At 47.5% G+C, this 18,316-nt stretch overlaps 1 protein-coding gene across 2 annotated transcripts in view; it reads right to left on the bottom strand.

The window, feature by feature from the left end:
* Positions 1 to 18,316, bottom strand: part of Hivep3 (HIVEP zinc finger 3) — a 400,497-nt gene that overhangs the window by 40,015 nt on the left and 342,166 nt on the right. The gene's annotated exons all lie outside the window — the stretch shown is intronic.

The raw sequence follows: 18,316 nt of genomic DNA, 5'->3' as shown, positions 1-18,316 counted from the left end.
TTTTGGTTGGGTTTTGGTTTTGGATTTTGTTTTTTTTTTTTTTTCAAGGCAGGGTTTCTCTGTGTAGCCCTGGCTGCCCTGGAACTTGCTCTATAGACCAGGTTAGTCTCGAACTCTGAGATCTGCTTGCCTCTGCCTCCTGAGTGCTGGAATTAAAGGTATGGGCCACTACTGCCTAGAACTTTACAGCCTTTTCTTGTCCCCCAAGTGTGCCAAGGAGGCCCTAAGTATAGGTAAGAATGGAGATCCTTGTCAGGGTGGGAGGTAAATGCTCATCTGTGTGAACATCCCAGGTGTGTGCCCTTTAGCTGGTTGTTGGACAGTCCAGCTATCCCGAGTTCAGAAGCATTCTCATAGTCCTTCCCCCCAAGGATGAAGTCAAATTTCAGAGCTAGTGGTTACTTTAGCTTCATATCACACACTCTGCTATCTTTACAGCCAAGAAAACTGTGGTCTAACCAAGGAAGGTTGGCCTTACCAAAGTGCTGGGCTTTTGTTTGTTGGCTAGTTTTGGTGGTCCTGGGTACCAAGTAAGGCTTTTCATATACGAGGAAAATGCTATTGATTACTGAGCCACAGCCCTGTCCTTGTTTTTGTTTGTTTTGTTTTGGAAGAGAATCTTGCTACATAGCCCAGGCTAGCCTCAAATTTATGATCCTTCTTCCTCAGTTTCCAGAGTACAGAGATTCTTCTGTGCTCACCAAGGACTCAGATTCTAAGAGACAATGTCAGCACCTGACCCAGGCCTCCAAGGAAGAGTTTATCCCTGTGCCGTCCACCCCACCCTTCTGTGAGGCTCTGGAGGAGGGACTGGGATTTCTGTGCTTTTGTCTTTTGTAGGTATATCATGCCCCTGGCATTCTGACCCAGCTTCCCTTCATCCCCTGGAAGAGACTTGAAGAGTTCACACACCACACTTCCACAGAAGATGGGCAATTCTGCAAGGTGCAACCATCTCTCAAATGCCAGGAGTCAGACCCAGGTTCCTGCTGTTGGGAAGCAGGTGACTTTTACCTTTTAGCTAAAAAGTTACATCTACTAAGTTTACTCCCTTTGTGTTCTTAACGTCTTTATTCTGCAAAGAGTTTAAGGTAATTATAATAGCTTACAATTAAATAATAACCACAAATAACAAATCGGAATAAAGAAAATACAAATGTGAACAGTGAGTTAGGGTTGGCAGGGTAGAAAAGAATTCTGCTGAGCCAGTCACAGGTGCCTACAGAATTTCTATAGTTGAGCTATGCATTTTCACATGTGTTTCCTGGCAGTCAAGAAGGAAAGGAAGATACGATCTAGAATAAAAGAGAAGCCAGAGAGGAAGAGAGAGCTAAGTTCCTTGTAAGAACCCAAGGGCAGCTGGGAAAGACCCTTTTCATGTGATACTTCAGTCAGGGGCAGGAAATGATGCAGGAGCTCATCTCTGTTTTCAGGATATCCTTCTAGCAAACAGGGATTGCCAGCATAAGACCACAACTCGGCAAAGGGTATTCCTCAAGGACTCGGAGATCTAGCTTAAGCAGCAGAGTCTAGAGATGAGGGGCCCATGGGATGCAAGCATTACCGAGTTTGTCGTAAGAGCCACACACTTTGGTGGTAATGTCTGGCTTGTGCCTACCTCAGCGATGATCCCTGTGGCTCTTGCAAACTCAAGCTGGTGGTAGGCATTGCTTCTTCCAATGGGCTGAGACCCTGAATCAAGGCTGGAAGTGAGGGGGGTAGTTGGCAGAGGAGGACGCATTGTCCAGTACTGCAATCTCCTTCCATTTGGCCACAGGGTTATCCAGGGACAGATAGGGAAGGTGGTTGGGGTCTAGTGGGATTCAGGGCAGGGAAGATGGGGGTGCTGAGGGAAAGAGATGATCCTGGGCCATCCGGGGACTTGCTGGGACTACATTGCCTGCCTAGGTCATTAACCAGCCTGAGCCAGGAGACGGGCCTGGCTCCTTCCTAGAAGTGTCTTCGGGGGCCCCAGAGTGCAGAGTCAGGACCCCTGAGGCTCCAGGTCACACTTTACTCTGCATTCAGGACTGCTGGGCCATGGTGGGGTCAAGCAGCCAGGACCACACAGGACCTCTGATCCTAGGGTGGTGCCCTCTGCACCCTGTTCTCCCGCATTGTAGCACAGGGTCCGGTACTTGCGACCAGGGCCTTGGAAGGGCAGTGGGGACGAAAGGTATGGATGCTGGATATAAAAAACCTTATGGCCTGGGAACTTCTCAGCCTTGGGTTGTGTCAAATTTAGATATGTGAGCAGGAGTTGGTCACCCTTTAGCAGGGCCTAGCTGACCCTTGCGACCCAGAGATGTGAAAAAGCAGGTTTCCTTCCCACTCGCCTTGGTTCTGTGTATGACTGAAGTGAGAGTAAAAAGCCACTTTTCAGATGACTAATGAGGGTACTATATAAATCACCGGGACAATGGACCAGAGTTTTAGGGCTCTATTTGAAGCCATGGAGAGGAGGGATGTCTTCTACAGATGGTCACAGAATAGCTACAGGGTTCATGTCATTTGCCACTTAGGCCATGGCCCCTCAGAAGTCGATTCACAACCACGAGGAGAAGCTTGTTCCCAACAGCTAATTAGCTAACATATCAGGCCAGTCAGTTCCTATTCCGGAAGCGTCAAGATTCAACAGATTCCAGGCAAGGTGGCCCGAAGCCCAAAGATAAGTGAGAAAATTCCTTTGACATCTAGTGCTACAATCACATGATGAGAGAGTGGATTGGATAACCTGAGGCTGGGGGAGCCAGGAACTGGGCTCTGTCAGGCCAGCTACACTACCAACGCTGTCAGGACACCAGCTGGAATCCGCTTCAGGCTCTAGGCTGAGGTGCTAGGGCGACTGCACACGTGAGAGAAAAACTGAAGTGATAGAGGCAGGAGCTTCATGCCCAGGGAGCTGTTACGCCAACTTAAACCCAGCGGTTAAGTTGGAGGTTCTAAAAAGGTTCTTTACTACTAATTAACTCACACACACACACACACAAACACACACACACACACACACACACAGCATACCAAAGTGTGGTCACAAGTTTTACTGTCAATAAAACATTCTTATCTCAAATTGCCAAGAAAGCAATTTCCACTTTCAATGCTGGGAAACCAGGGCTCAAGACCACAGGCTGGACAGGACGTGGGCAGTAAATATTCTCACTTCATGACACACTGTATTATCAGTTCACCCTAAAGATGTCTGAGTAGTGTCTGCGTTCACACGTGTGTGCGTGTGTGTGTGTGTGTGTGTGTGTGTGTGTGTGTGTGCAAGACTGAGTGTGTCAGCTCCTCGCTTATGAAGGAGAGTAAAGCAACTGAGGTCAGACGGCAGTGAGACAGGGCAGGTATGAGGAAGTTGACCTGGAGATTCAGGGTGAGGTGCTCAGAGAGCCATAGAAGGAAGCTGGATCAGAGAAAAAACAAGGCAAAAGGGACCAGTCTCTGGTGGGAATGAAAACGCAGCCGTGATTGGAATCCCTCCCAGAAGCCATTTGTCTTTCTTCTTTTTTTTAATTGTAATTTTTATCTTTTATTTTATTTTACTTATTTTTTTATAATTTATTTCATTTTATATCCCGACTGTAGCCTTCCCCCACCCCCCAGCTCCTCCATGTCCCATCCTCCCTCCCACTTCACCATTGATTCATCTGTAGCCACCCACTGGAGCCTGTTCTTTCCCAGATTCCTTTGTTCTGGTTCTGGCCAGCTTCTGGGTCACGGCTAACAGGACCAGTGCTTGGCTTCCACTTGCCAATTTTGTCAGGAAGAAACGTGATGCAGGGAAGGTGACTCCGTGACCGATGGACGAGGAATCACCTAAGTGACAGCAAGCGGGCCGGAAAGCTGGATCTGCTTCCAGGAGCAAAGCACAACTTCTCTTTAGGAAGCCAGCTACTCGTCCCTCTGAGCAGCTGAGCGCTGACCTCACTGACTCCAGCGGGAGTCCAGGAAGGCTGCTAATCTTTGAGAGTCTTTCCCAGGGGCTGCCTGCCGACTTGGCTTGTGGATCCTTACATCCGCCAAGCCACACTGGTTCCACTGATTAGTTTTACACTCATGTCTGTCTTTCTTTTCTCTCATCATGAGTCTCGCTTCTGCCTGGATCATCCAGGTCATTCTCCGCCTGAGATCCTTATCAGGTCGAGCCGCAGAGTCGCTCTTGCCACTATTTACACACTCCAGGCACGAGACGCTGGCAGTAGTGGGGGGTGTCACTCTTGGGCCTGCCGGAGCCTCATCTTATTTCCTGATCTCCGGCGAGGCTTAGGGTATCTGCACACACTCACTAACCGATGGTTTCATTCAGGGAATTACCTTTCCCTTGCTCGTATTTCTGACGGGGTTTTCCTTATTGGCTTCTGTGACATCTTCATACTGGGGTATCCGTTCGTCTTTTCCTTTATGACTCTAAGCTTCAGGCCATACTTGTGTTTATCGTGTACCTATTTGTTCTGTCTCATTCCTTTAAGACTTCCATCCTCCCCTCCCCCAGTTTTCCCTCTCTGTCACCATCTGGGCTCTTTATGACATTTCTTCACATATAAGAAATGATGTAACCTATCATTTCCCAGGCGCCTACTAAACTCACAGGCTCTAGCCCCATATTCTAGACCCAGAGGGGGAAAGCCCAGAATATATACTTCTTGTAAAATTCTTCCATGTGAATTTGACACTCTTGTGTCCATAGCCTGGCGCTTGGGTGCACAGAGCAATCGACCTCCGCTGCCTCCCAGAGCTAACCAGCTTGCCCGTGTGCTTCCACTCAACCTCCCCCAGTGACTCCACAACCCACCTAGGAAAAGAAATTCTTTGGTGGTTATCGTAACCAAGATAGGGTGCTTCCCCCTTCTCAGGACCTCCCAGTAGCTCTTTATCGTAGAGAGACCGAGGCAATGGCGTTTAGCCCTGTCACAGTCGGACCCGAGCCTCTCAGCTTCTCCTTCCTACACTGCCTTCACCTACTGCTTGCTGTTCCAAAGGGGATGCACTGGACAGGCTGCCTGGAGAGAGACAAGCTTCTGCTGGGCCTTAAATAATGGGACACATGTGGGTTGGATTTGGAAGAAGGGAGTCAGCTTAGAGGTAGATCTATGTGCAGAGAAGGCCCGGGAGGTTGGGATGTGGACACAGGATGCTGAGATTTGGGAATCTAGCACCCAGAGTGTCAAGGAGGGGCCTTCGTGATGCTCTGGGGTGAGTCCCAGGCTTGGGGATGAGTTCCTGAATCTTCCCACCTCAGTCCCAACTGTGAGCCCTCAGCGGTGAGGGCTGACACTTAACAGAACTGTGGTCCCCAGGAACCAGGGAAAGAGGAAGCCTCGTCATGGGCTGGGGGCTAGGCCAGGCTTCCCATGTGATATCCCCTCACACTCCCATTGGATTTACTCCTAGTGAGCAGTCAGCTAAGGGTCCTGTGGCTGCCCCGTGCTGGGCCGAGAGGAAGTTTTCTCTGCTTTATTCTCTTCCTGTGCTTATGTACTCACTCACGCAGCAGTGCAAGTGTATCTGTGTCTGTCTGTGGGTGTGCACGCCACCCGTGAGGGCGGAGGTCCTAGGACAGCTTGTGGGAGTCAGCCCTCTGCTTCTACCATGTGGGTCCTGGGTTCAAACTCAGAACTTTTCTCAGCTAGTAGCTCTGAGTCACTCAAGTGCCTATGTGAGTCAGGCCTGTTCATCAGTGGCTTCCAGTGAACTTTTCCAGTGAACTCCCAGACTGGGCGGGGCCTGGGCCTGATCTCAAGCACGTCACTTAACAAGGTGTAATGCATTTCTTAAATCACACAACTGAGAACGCACCGTGTGCCCACACTGTTCAGCACCAGTGTATTGATTCCTACCCATGTTCCTCTTGTGCTGAAGGCTTCTTGCTGTCACACTGACGGGGAAGAACCAAGATGGGAATTGAGTTCCCAGCACAGGCGGATGCCTGGGAGGTCACTTGGGGTGGGGTGGCCGAGCAGTGTGGATCACTGCCTTCCTTCCCGGCCTCCTAGCCCCTTCAGAAGTCTCTCCTGGGAGCCACAGTCCCTGACCTTGTACCAGATGTGTTCCCCAGATGCCAATCACCACGTGACCATGGTAACTGCCATGGTCTGGACCTGAACATCCCCAGTGCCCCACAAGAAAAGGTCTGGTTTTCACTTAGTGCTGTGGGCACATGGTAGAACTAGAAGTGATCTCTCCTAATGGGAGATCTCTTTCAGTGTGCTTTTGGGAGATGATGTGGGACCGTGATTGCTCCCAATTACCTCTGTTCCCCAGTCACTATGAAGTGAGAACTTCCCTCCACAGTGTCCTTCTACCATAAAACCCCAAGGCAACATGCTGGCCAGTCATAGACTATAGTCCCCTAAACTATGAGCAACCCCCCCCCTTTTTTTTTTCTTTTCAGCCTTCTCTCTTTGCCTCAGGTGTTTTGTTATAGTAGCAAAGCTCAGGGTGTTACATTTCTTGGACCACTGTTTGTTCCTATGATAATATATGGGAATTGGTGGTGGGGAGGTCTTCACTATCTGGGAGACTCTTAAATAATTTCTCTTAGACAACTGATCTCTGACTCTTACCTCTCATGTAATTCTGAGACTTAGAGGGCTTTTGATTTCTGAGCACTGGTCAAAAACTGCAACCTGTTGGTACAGAGGGAAGTGAGTTGTGTCTAGCCAGGATCTGTCTTCCTGTTAGACCCATGGACCAAGGTGGGTGATGACATGACAATGACACTCTTTTCATCAGAGAGGTTGAGGTTTATGGTGACATCCACAGAGAAACCAGGAACAAGATTCCCAGCCTTTATGAAGCAAGGATAAAGGCAGAGCTGCGTGGCTTGGGCCACACTGGGGCTCTGGTGTGGTGATGGCATGCACCCGGGTCCCGAGTCTGGACTAGGTCTTAAATTACTGTTCATGTAAGGGCTGTTTTAGGGTAAACCAACTCCTCTATTCCTTACAACAACCTTGCACCAGACGTCATGCCCACCTTATGTATTAGGAAACGGACACACAAACTCATAAAACCGCCTCCTAGCAGGGCCTAAGCTGAGACGGGGCTACCGGGTGGCCCTTCAGGGTCACCCAGCCATGAAGACAGGGCTCAGCTTTGAGTTCAAGCCCTAACTCTGAAGGCAAAGCACACCCCTCCCGGCAGCCCATGTGGGCCGGCCTTGTTGAGAACTTTTTCATGTTTTCTTTTACTTGGAAAAATGTCTACCATGCTGATGTCACAGCGTCCTGTGATGCTGAAAACGAGCCAGCATTGGGGCAGCAGCTCACCTCAGCAGGGGCCTGGTGATGTCCAGATGCTTGGGACTAATTCATCTACTGGGAGCCTACTGTTCTCTGCCTAGTTAGCATGCCACCCTCCTAGCTCATCATGTATTCATATCTGCTTTTCCCAGAAGCATCCAAAGCGGTGTCTGGACACCTGAGAGAACTCAGTGGGCATCTGTGAACTTAAGTCGACCAACCTATTTATCTTCAATGGGCCAGGAAGTGCTACTGAGGAGACCCCGGCGAGAAAAAGAACCTGTCAGGAGACTGGGTCAGACTCATGTCTTTGGGCCACTGTGCTTTGCCAGGACCGCTGCCTGCAACAGACCCGGATTCCACAGCAGCCTGCATGCCCGTCAGCTTCCAGCAGATCTCCCGCTGTCTTTTGGCCACATTTTGTTTAAGAGACAGTGGAACAAAATGCGCAGCCATCCACAGGCTGCCAAGGCAGTTAGGGTACTTCTGTCTACCATGAAGGGCAACATATCAAACATGCTACAACGGGGATGGTGGCAAGACAGCTCAGTGGGTAAGGGTACTTGCTGCCAAGCTAAATGACCCAAGGTCAATTCCTGGAACCTGCGTGGCAAAAGGATAAAAATCAACACTCACAACTTGGCCATGGCACACGTGTGCCCAAAAGTATTCCACAAACTGTCCATGGCACACAGGTGCCCACACATACATACAAGCCAGTAGACAATGAGTGCAAGACTGCTTTAATTAAGAAAAGAACATACAACAACAATCACCACACACACACACACACACACACACACACACACACACACACACAAACACGCATACATAACGGCATACAGGTAGGTATACACACAACAGAAGCGCACACTTCCTGTAAGTGTAATAGAAAAGCAGATCCCTGACCCACGCACAGCGGTCAAGGTCACTGCGTACAGTGTCCTTCCACCCGTGTGGCAGGGGGACATTGCTCTCCTGGCAGTGGTCATTTACCTGCTCCAACTCAAATCTTACACGGACTTTCTCAGGACAGGGCCAGTCCAGCCGAAAGCGGCCAAAGGTAGCTCAGAATGGAAACATAGACCTCAGCACAAAAGCTAAAACTATAAATCCCTTAGAAGAAAACAGACAGGAAAAGATTTGCGGTGTTGGAACTAGTAATAATGTTTTAAAATATAACACAAAGCAAAAAGAAAAGAAGATATTAAAGTAGAGAGCATCAGGATCAATAGTTCCTATAGGTCAAAGGTCAAATCAGCAGAGGGGGGCGTGAAAAAGCCTACAGAATGAGAGAAAATATTTGCAGTTACAGCTCTGACAGAACCAATATCACACACATATAAAGAGCACCTGCACTTCAATAACAACAAAAGCAAGCACTTCAATTTTAAAAAATGGCCGAGAGACTCCAACTGATATTTCTCTGAAGATCTTCAAATGACCAATGAGCACAAGGAGAGATGCCTAGCAGCGCCAATCATTAGAGAAAAGGAGCTAAAGCCCAGAATCCAACACCACCTCACCCATATCAGTTAGGATAGCCTCTACCATGAAAGAAAGGAAGAGTGTGAAAAGGAAAAGTCCCTGGTACCCATGCAAATGTCAGGCAGGCTGCCTGGAATCCCAGACCTCAGGAGGCGGAAGCACGAGACGCCCAGGGCAACTGGACTAACCCAGTCTGCAAGCTCCAGGTTCAAGGACTCAATATACAGTGGGGAGCGATCAAAAGAGTCACCTGACATCAACCTCGGGCCTCAACATGGGGACACACACCTGACAATACACGTGCACCCACACGCACGTGAACACACGTACGTGTAGGCACACAGACTACACACATGAAGAAGTGTTGACAGGGGTCCAGGGAAACTTTGAAATTGCTATGCACTGTTGACAATGAACAAATGATTCAGCCTGTACGGAAAATAGAGTGGCAAAAGATTAAACACAGACTCATGGGGCCAGACAGGGCTCAGCGGGTGAGGCAGGCGCTTGCTACCAAGCCTGATAATTTCAGTTTGATCTCTGGGATCCACATGATAGAAGGAGAGTGACTCCTAAAAGTTGTCCTCTGGTCTTCACGTGTGCATGTGTGCATGTGTGTGTGTGTGTGTGTGTGTGTGTGTGTGTGTGTGTGTGTGAGCGTGCGTGTGTGGGACTCATGCTAGTTTCTTCCTTCACGCCTCTCCACCTCACTCTTTGAACAGGGTCTCTGGCTAACCCTGGAGAACACTGATTGAGCTAGACTGGCGGCCAGAGAGTCCCAGTGATCCCCCGGTCTCTGCCGTCCCAGCATTGAAATTACAGGTGCACGACTTCTTTCCTAGCTTTATGGTGTGGATAATGAGAATTCAAGCTGAGGCCCTCAGGCTTGTGCAGCGATCTTTTTACCCATCGAGGCATCTCCCGATCATACCATCCCCCCAATAGCAATGCTTTTTATAGGACCGAGGAGCTTATCAATCTGCAGATACATACCATCAAGAGGTTCTTTCGTGTGACTATGAGATCCAGCTTTAGGTTCCACATTTAAGTCTTTAATCCACCGTGAGTTGATTTTTATAGGTGTGGTGTAAGGTGAGGGTTCAGTTCCATTCCTGCAGATGTGGGTATCCAGCCCACACATTCACACTGTGTATTCTTGGCAAAAGGCAGTCGGCCATCAATGCGTGGATTTATTTTTGGAATCTCTATTTTGTTTCACTGGCCTATATGCCTCCTACCATACTGATTTGATTCTTGTAGCTTTGTAATATAATTTGCAACTAAGAGGTGTGATGTTTCCGGATTTCTTGTTCTTCAGGGTTTAGTTATTTATAGGGATTTTTGTCTGTGGTCCATATATATTATAAAACTGTTTTTTTTTCCTATTTCTGTAAAAATGTGTTAGTATTTTTAGAAGGTCTGCACTAAATCTGTAGATTGCCTTGGACAGTATGGACATTTAACGATATTAATTCTTCCAGTCCAGGAACATGAAATGCCTTTCCTTGGCTCTTGAATTTTTCTTAATCAACTTAAAATTTTTTGGTATATAAACCTTTTCTTTCTTTAGTTAAATGTATTCCTAAGTATTTTATTATTTTGTGTATTACTGCAAATGTCATTTCTACTTTACTTTTAAGATAGTTCATTGCCAATGTATAGACAGGTAACCGATTTCTGTGATTTTGTATATAGAAATGTTGCTAAATTCAATATTTCTAATAATAAAATAATCATCATCATTATTGTTATTATTAGTAGTGGTACATGATGGGGGCATACCATGATACATGTATGGTAGCTGGAGGGCAACTCTGTGGAGCTAGTGCTCTCCTCCACTTTTACATGGGCTCTGGGGCTAGAACTCAGGTCTCTAGGCTTGTGCAGTAAGCATCTTTACTTGTTAAGCCATCTCACCAGCCCTCTGAAGAAGAATCAGTGGCTCTGTCTGGACTATCTGGTCCACCTGATGGTGAACACTTTGCATCTGTAAGGACTATCTTGTCTATCTGAGATTAACCATTGTATACCTATGAAGTCTATCTGGTTGGCCTGAAGGAAAACATTGTGTATCTGAGATGTCTATCTGGTCTACCTGGGTAAAACACTGTATCTATGAGGTCTATCTGTGGCAAAACACTATGTAGTGTATCTCAGGTAGAACACTATGTATCTTGAGGCCTATCTGGTATATCTAAGGTACAACACTGTGTAACTGTGAGGTCTATATGGCTTATAGTGCTGTGATTTGTTTCTATTTCCCCTGCATAAGTATTAGATCTATGATTGAAATTAGAGTATTAAAGCATGTAAAGAGAAAAATCAACATAATTACTCACTAGGAAACTACACATTAAACCAACCACCAGAAGACCTAACATGAAACAAGCAAACTGGCACCAAGGCTTAGGCAAGGCTCTAGGCCAACAGAACAAACACCTCATGTTCTACTTGTTTGGCAAAGCGCACACCTACTTCTGACCCAGAATTCTCCTTCCTGGGAATTTATTCTATTAAAATGTATATGTCTGTATACTAAAAATAATAACAAAAATACTCACAGCAACTTTGCTCAGCAAAAACCTGGGAAGAACCCAATGGTAACAGCAAATCAAATGGATAAATAAATAAATGTTGGCATAGTCACACAAGAATGACTACATAGCAGCAGAAAAGAACAAAGCAGGGCTGGAAGCACTGAAAGGCTAGGTCTTCTAGAGAGAGCAGCAAGTGAAGGAACACAGGCGCTATCGCCCACCAGCTGTATGACTGCAGCCAATCACTTTCAGTGTCGATAAAGACTGTTTTATGGTCTTAAGGAGCAGTCAATGGTTTGTTCTCTCTCTCTCTCTCTCTGTACAGGTGTGTGTGCGTGTGTGTGTGTGTGTGTATTTACTGGAAAGCAGCTTCTGGGCTGACAGAAATGCTCTACATTTTTATGTGGTTACACACATATTACATGGGTATGTATTATACACACATATATACATATACATGCACATACAAAACCACTATAGGCTTATGTTTGTGAATGTATATAATTTCATGTGTGCTATACTTCAAGTTTTAAAAAGGAATGGACTTTGCACTTGTAAGTGGGGGCTGGTGGGAATTACTGTATAGCGTGGCTTTACAGAGATATACAACAGACTCCGAAGATGAAGAAAAAGTAAGATTGCACCAAGGAGAAAAGGGAACTACTTGTGGGCCAGGCCAGATGACAAGGGGACTCCCAGTGTGAGAAAAGACAGGTGGCTCAGTATGGTGAGCTAGTTAGGTGTTGGTTCAGAGTTGTCTGTGCATTGGTATACAGGGTTCAGGAGCTGTACTCAAGGCGAAGGACATAGATGCCATCAGCTTTTCCTCTTCTACTTAAACAAACTCCCCCCCTCCCCAAATCACATGTTGATGGGATATTCAGGGCTTCTCGTTTTTATGGTGCAGCCAATGTTCAGAATCACAAAGGCATCAAGGACGGGTCGGAGAGTACTGCTGTGGAGAGAGGGGCTGTTTCTTCTCTAACTGTTACTACTCCTAAGTACAGCATGTTCTAACTCACAGAATTAAGCCAGCCTCTCTGGATTCTGGGTGTGAATCTCAGGGGAGGTTTGCATTGAGCCTCTCCCAACATCCACCCAGGTCATGCTATAGACGATGAAATTTATTCACACTGTCCTTGCTCTGCATTCTCCTACCGGCGTTCACGTTTTCATTATATCTCTGTTTATACAGTCTAGTGTAATAACATTCACTCCATCGTATAGCTTTGTCTATAGATTAATTAAAAAAGGAGAAGCTATTAAACAGCTTGATGACTGCCTGTAACTTCAGTCCCAGGAGATCTGACTCCTCCGGCTCAGCACCTCCAAAAGGCACCTGCACTCACACGCACACATACAAACACCGACACAGCCATATACACATCGTTAAAATAATAAACATTGTTTAAAAGTGAAATGAATGCTCGATGCTGCTGTGCATGCTCACGTTGACTTATTTTAGGTTTCTCTGACTTGGGATGAGCTTTCTTTGGTCTTTATCCCCTGGCCTTCATTTTCATGCTATTGGCTCGTTGTTTGGAGGTCCTGGTTACAATCCAGGGACTGCATTGTAGTCAGTGTTCGCATGAGGGCATGGATTTGAGCTCCCATACGAAGGGGATTAGACAAGATAGAAATTGACTTCTGTCTAATGTAATGGTCAGAGTGCCAGTGGCCAGGGGATGAAGACACCTTCTGTTTTGTCCCCAACACTGCATGGCTTCCATTCCTCACCATCATGTCCACATTCTAGTCAGAGGCCAGAGGAAGGGAGGTCAGGGTTGGGAATCACGAGTCATTTCATTTCACACCGGCACAAGGTCACACCTCATTCCTAGGAAGGCCAGGACTTGTGGTCTTTAGCTGGGTGGCCTTGGGACCTGCTCAAAGGAGGATTCTGGTGAAACCGTCAACCACACTGGGCTTCCTGTATTGTTTCCTCTCTTCTCTCACAAGTTAACCCTGGATGTGGTGGAGATGCCCTGTCAGGTCTTTGTAAGCGTGTGAAGTAAGTCTCTCAGTGAAGCCTGCTCATGGGAAGTCAGGCAGGGAGCTCCCATCATTGTCTAAGAAGAATGTTCTCCATGGCCAGCGGGATGTGCTTTGAGTGAGGATGAGTGGCGTATACACACTCTCTGGCCCACACTACCTGCTGGAGTTGGCTAAACCTCACCACCAGCCTCTCAGGCTGGCATTGAAACTTTGCCCCATGGGATTTGGCTGTCTCTCTCTAATGCGCTCACTGTATGGAGAGTGGGGAGAGGCCTAACTGTAGACTTCCTTTCTGAAGAGGGAAGAACATGGCAGCCAGCGCAGCTCTTTGCTCTGTTGGTGTTTGGCATGAACTATGCTTGGCATTTCTGGGATGAAAATCACTTAGACGTCTGAGTTCTGGTCTCTGATGTTTTTGGTGCGGATTCTATTTACACATCTCATGTGTATCCTATTTTCTTAAGACTTAGCATATTCATGGCCCATGGGAGGCTTCCCATCTTGTTTCAAAGCTGTTGTGATGCCACTCTTTAAAAAAAAAAATGTTTGCCCTCTTCATCTTGATGACTCCTAGGGAGAAGCTGGAGTTCCAGCAGGGGGGACACCAAAAGGACAGGTGGGCCTTCTAGTGGAGAGGCATCATCTCAGAACGCAGTAGTGTCCACCTCATGGCACACCTGCCTTTCCCACACCAGGATCCCTGCTCTCCTGGTGGCCTGATGGTCTACAGATAGCATCAGTGGCCACATTGCCCAAGGTGCTTCAGGTTTCTAGCTACCTGACAGGCTGCTCTTCCCTTCTCTGTCTCAGGGGTGGCCTTTGCTAGCCACAGGCACTGTGTTTGTGTCCCTGTCCTTTTAGTGCTGTTTCCCAGAGACCTCAGGAGAATACACTATTCCACACTCATATTCTCCACCGGGCTTCCCTGAGCTCCTGGGCATGCTGCCTTTCTCTCTCTTTTCTCAAACGTGGAAACTTATTTGTTCACAGGCTTTTCTCTCCCTGCCTAGCGAGTTTTTTTTTAAAGTGCAAAGAGTCAGTCTCATTCAAGTGCCCAGTGCTTTGCAGACACACAGATGGCATCTATCAAAGGGTGGAAGAGTGAGGCTGGTAGCTGACAGGGGTTTTCCAGGGTAGAGAGAGGAAGCTCCCATCCATCTTCTTAAAGGAGACACTGTAGAGAGGCCAAGAAGGGGCAAGAAGACCAATTCCTGAAAACCAGCTGTGTCACAGGATGTTAACAGTAGGCAAAGCAGTGCCTTAGGCCTCACACCAGGGCACCCTGGTGTCCTCAAGCACAGGCTTGTGGAAGATTTCATGGGCCAGGGCACAGCCAGGCCAGTTCCTTGGGTCCCATGAGAGTTCAGTTAAGCTCAATAAATACTGAATTCCAACCTTATTTTTGGGTCAGGAATTCTCACTTCAAGCCTTGACCCACATCTTCCTGTTTTGACAACTTCTGAGTTCTAGAAGCCCTTGGGGACAGGCCATGCCCTCTAGGCATAGTTCTTAGTTGTCCTCTAAGCTCCTGGTCTGTCCTCATGGGGCAGGGTCTGGGGTTCTGTATGGTTTTCTGAAGCTTTAAAAAAATAATATATATGCATATATATATGGATATGGATATGGAGATAGAGATGAAGATAGAGAGTTAGATAGATAGATAGAGATAGAGAGAGAGGTAGAGATAGATAGATAGATAGAGAGAGAGAGAGAGAGAGAGAGAAAGAGAGAGATACCCCTGCAGTTCACACATTCTTTCTCCACTCAAGCCAAGCGATTTTTGAAAATTCTGCCCTGGCAGAAGGCCATAGGCTGTGGGAGGAGCCTGGGGCCAAAGATGTAAACTGTGGGAATTCTCTTTTTGTTTCCCAATGCCCCAAGTACCGGATGCTGGTTGCCCATTGCATTATGAACAAATGAACGAATAGATCTAAATGTGAAGTGGGTTGGATCGTAACATAAACCTGGTTTCTTCACTTCAGCGGGCCCAAGATAAACCAGGAGAAAAGATAAACAGCCCATTGGGAAGGGTCTGGTGGGTTAAGAAAGATGGACTGTACAAACGACAAACTGCAGGGCAGCTGGAACCGTGACAAGATGGGCTGGCTGACACGAGCCAGCGCTCCGCTAAGCACCTGAGGCACACTCAGTCCTTAGGTCTGTGCAGCAGATGGTGTTTCTAAGTCTGTTTTACAGGTAGAAAAGGTCACACACATGTCCAGGGGTAAACATTCAGTTTATCAAGGGGCCAGGAGTTTACAGGTGGCTGAGTAGCGTGCTGTTACCACCTCTTTACATTACCTCAAGGAAACAAGGGGAAACTGGAGTGTTGTGTGTGCTTTGGGAGCTAGAAACCCAGCTTTTCTCCTATCCTGCAGGCAACCCAGTTATGGGGGTGACAGCCCAGTTAGGTTCACCCCAGTGAGAAACAGGGTGTTTTGTATAGTTGGATTCTGGTGTCTGATCTGTCAAGACATTTTGAGTCCTTCTTATCCCAAGCCTGGGTTACCCCACAAAACTGGCCCTGGCCCCGACTTCCTGCTGGATCCCTGTGTTTATGGGCACTAGATGCCCTGGCTCTCCAGGCTAAAAGCTGCCCATGCCACCTTCTTGCCTATTTTCAGGATACCCTATCCAGGGTGCTCACCCTACCTGTCATCTTCAAGCCTTCCTCCTCCTACCTTTCAATTGCACCCTGGCCCCTCTATCCTTTTTATCTATCAGCCAGGGGTTCCAAAGCTCTTCGGATAGCTGTCTACTCCGTTTCCCTTTCTTTATCCATCCCAAACCAACTTGTCACCAATTTTTCCCTGAGGCCACAACTGTCTCCTCCTCTACCAAAGTGGGCCTCCAGCTCTATGACACCAATGACAATCAGAGTATTCCCACCTTGAATTAGTGCAGTAATGAAGCTTTCACAATCCCGTCTTGTTTGTTTCTGCCTAAATTCATCTCTGGGAGGGAACAAGTTGATGACCACTTCATCTGTCCCTAGATTATAAGCACATTGTCTAGACATCACGTCATGACTGATAAGTCCTTCAGAACAGTCCCCTGGGAAGAGCCTTACCACCCATTGTGCAGGCAAGAGGACAGAGGCAGAAACAGCTGGGATGGAATCCAGGCATCTCCTCAGCCCCAGAGCTTCCTGGGTCCTGGCATCTGCCTCAGCTCTCAGTTCCTGTTGTGCCCCGAGTCTCAACTAGTATGGTATGCTGGAGGCTATCAGGTGGGAGAAACGACCCCACAGAGGCTTAGAGTCAGGGCCATCGCAGCCCTGCAGAGTGCCAGGACATCAGCCTTCCTTCATCTTTGTGCCTCAGTGCTAACAGAGCTGGGGGCCTTCACTCAGAGCCTGCAGAGAGCCCACACATGTTTCTGATGGTCAGGACATTATATCCAGGCCAGCAGGGTTAATGCCGCTGCTCTTCCTGGGAATCATTCAGGGAGACGCCTAAGGTACTTAGACAAAGGCAAGAGGGATGCTCTAGGGAGAGGTTAGCAGAGGCCGCCACTGGGTGTGCTGATCCCTGAGCCAGCCATGCAAGGTAAGCACGCACTGGTCCATTTCTTCCTGCTCAGGGTTGGCCCAGTTCCCACCTGCCCACAGGGCCTACCCAATCACTTCTCAGAACTCTAGCACTCCTAGCCCCATCTTCCTCTGCTTAGGTTCCTCCAGAGGTTTGGATCCAAGCATATAAGGCTTTTCTCTCCTAGAGCAGGGGTTCTCAACCTTTGAGTCATGTCATGATCCTTTCCCAGGGGTCTCCTAAGATCATAAGGAATCACAGATATTTACATTGTGATTCATCACAGTAGCAGAGTTGCAGTTATGAAGCAGCAATGGAAATCATGGTCAGGGGTCACCACAACACAAGGAGCTTCATTAAAAGGTCACAGCATTAGGAAGGTTGAGGACCACTGCTCTAGAGGATCCAGCCTGGAGCCTTCAACAGTGCCTTTTTGTGGCAACGACAGCTGCCAATACTTTTTGACCTGTGTCTCATTTTTCAACTGACACATAACTTTACATATTTATCAGCCACAGTATGATATTTGACCTGCACATATACAATGTCATGATCAAATCAGAACAGCACAGCCAGAACCTCACTCAGTTACCCCTTCCTCATGGCGGAGAGAACTCATGATTCTCTGGCTGGCTACTCTGAAATACAGCCATACACTCTTGCCTGTAGCCGCCCTACTGCATGACAGAGTGCCAGACTCGCTCTTCTTCTGTGACCTGGTTCCCACTGACCACATCTCTCCCGATTCCCGACTTTCTACTCCTCCCACCCCGCTCCCCACTCTGAACCTGCTCAGAGTCCATGTTTCAGTGGAACCTGTCAGTGATGGATGGCACACACTTGCGGGGGTGGCCTGTGACTGTTCATATGCGCTCTCTCATTAGATAATTGTCACAGAAGTTGGAGGGACCTGTGTCTGAATCACCTTCGTGCCCCATGTTTGACACTGAGCAGGCACACGTAGGTGTCTGGGAGTGAACTGGTAGATGAATGGATGAAGAGGGGAAAAAGTCATCGAATGGACCGTTTATAAAAGTCACCTCAACCCGGAATTCTTAGTTTCTGAAACAAAAGGGTATGTTAACCTGTTAATAAACGGAACTTCCTCTGTGCTCTGAGACGGAGTCTCTCTATGTAGCCCTGGCTGTCCTGGAACTCAATTTATAGCTCAGGCTGGCCTCAAACTCACAGAGCTCCACCTGCCTCTGCCTCCCCAGTGCTATGATTAAAGCTGTGCCCCACCACATCTGGAATTTCCTAATTTCTGATCCACTTTTTTCACAAATTTGACTCTTTATTGGTGTCTTTTACATTGGGATAAACTGATACATAATAATATGCCTTAAAATTCACCCTTTATGAATGCATACCCTTTTCTGCTTTTTTTATGATTAAATGTATTCATTGTGTTTGTGTGTTCATGCATGTGCCATGACGGGCATGCAGAGGTCAAGTGACAACTTGGAGGAATCAGTCCTCTCCTTCCACATGTGGCCCTGGAGACTGAACTCAGGTCATTAGGCAA

This window comes from Psammomys obesus, unplaced genomic scaffold (assembly GCF_907164565.1).
Source record: "Psammomys obesus unplaced genomic scaffold, mPsaObe1.curated_primary_1811, whole genome shotgun sequence".
Classification (NCBI taxonomy): domain Eukaryota; kingdom Metazoa; phylum Chordata; class Mammalia; order Rodentia; family Muridae; genus Psammomys; species Psammomys obesus.
The sequence above is the reverse complement of the archived record's forward strand: the minus strand, read 5'-3'. Positions and strand labels throughout refer to the sequence as shown.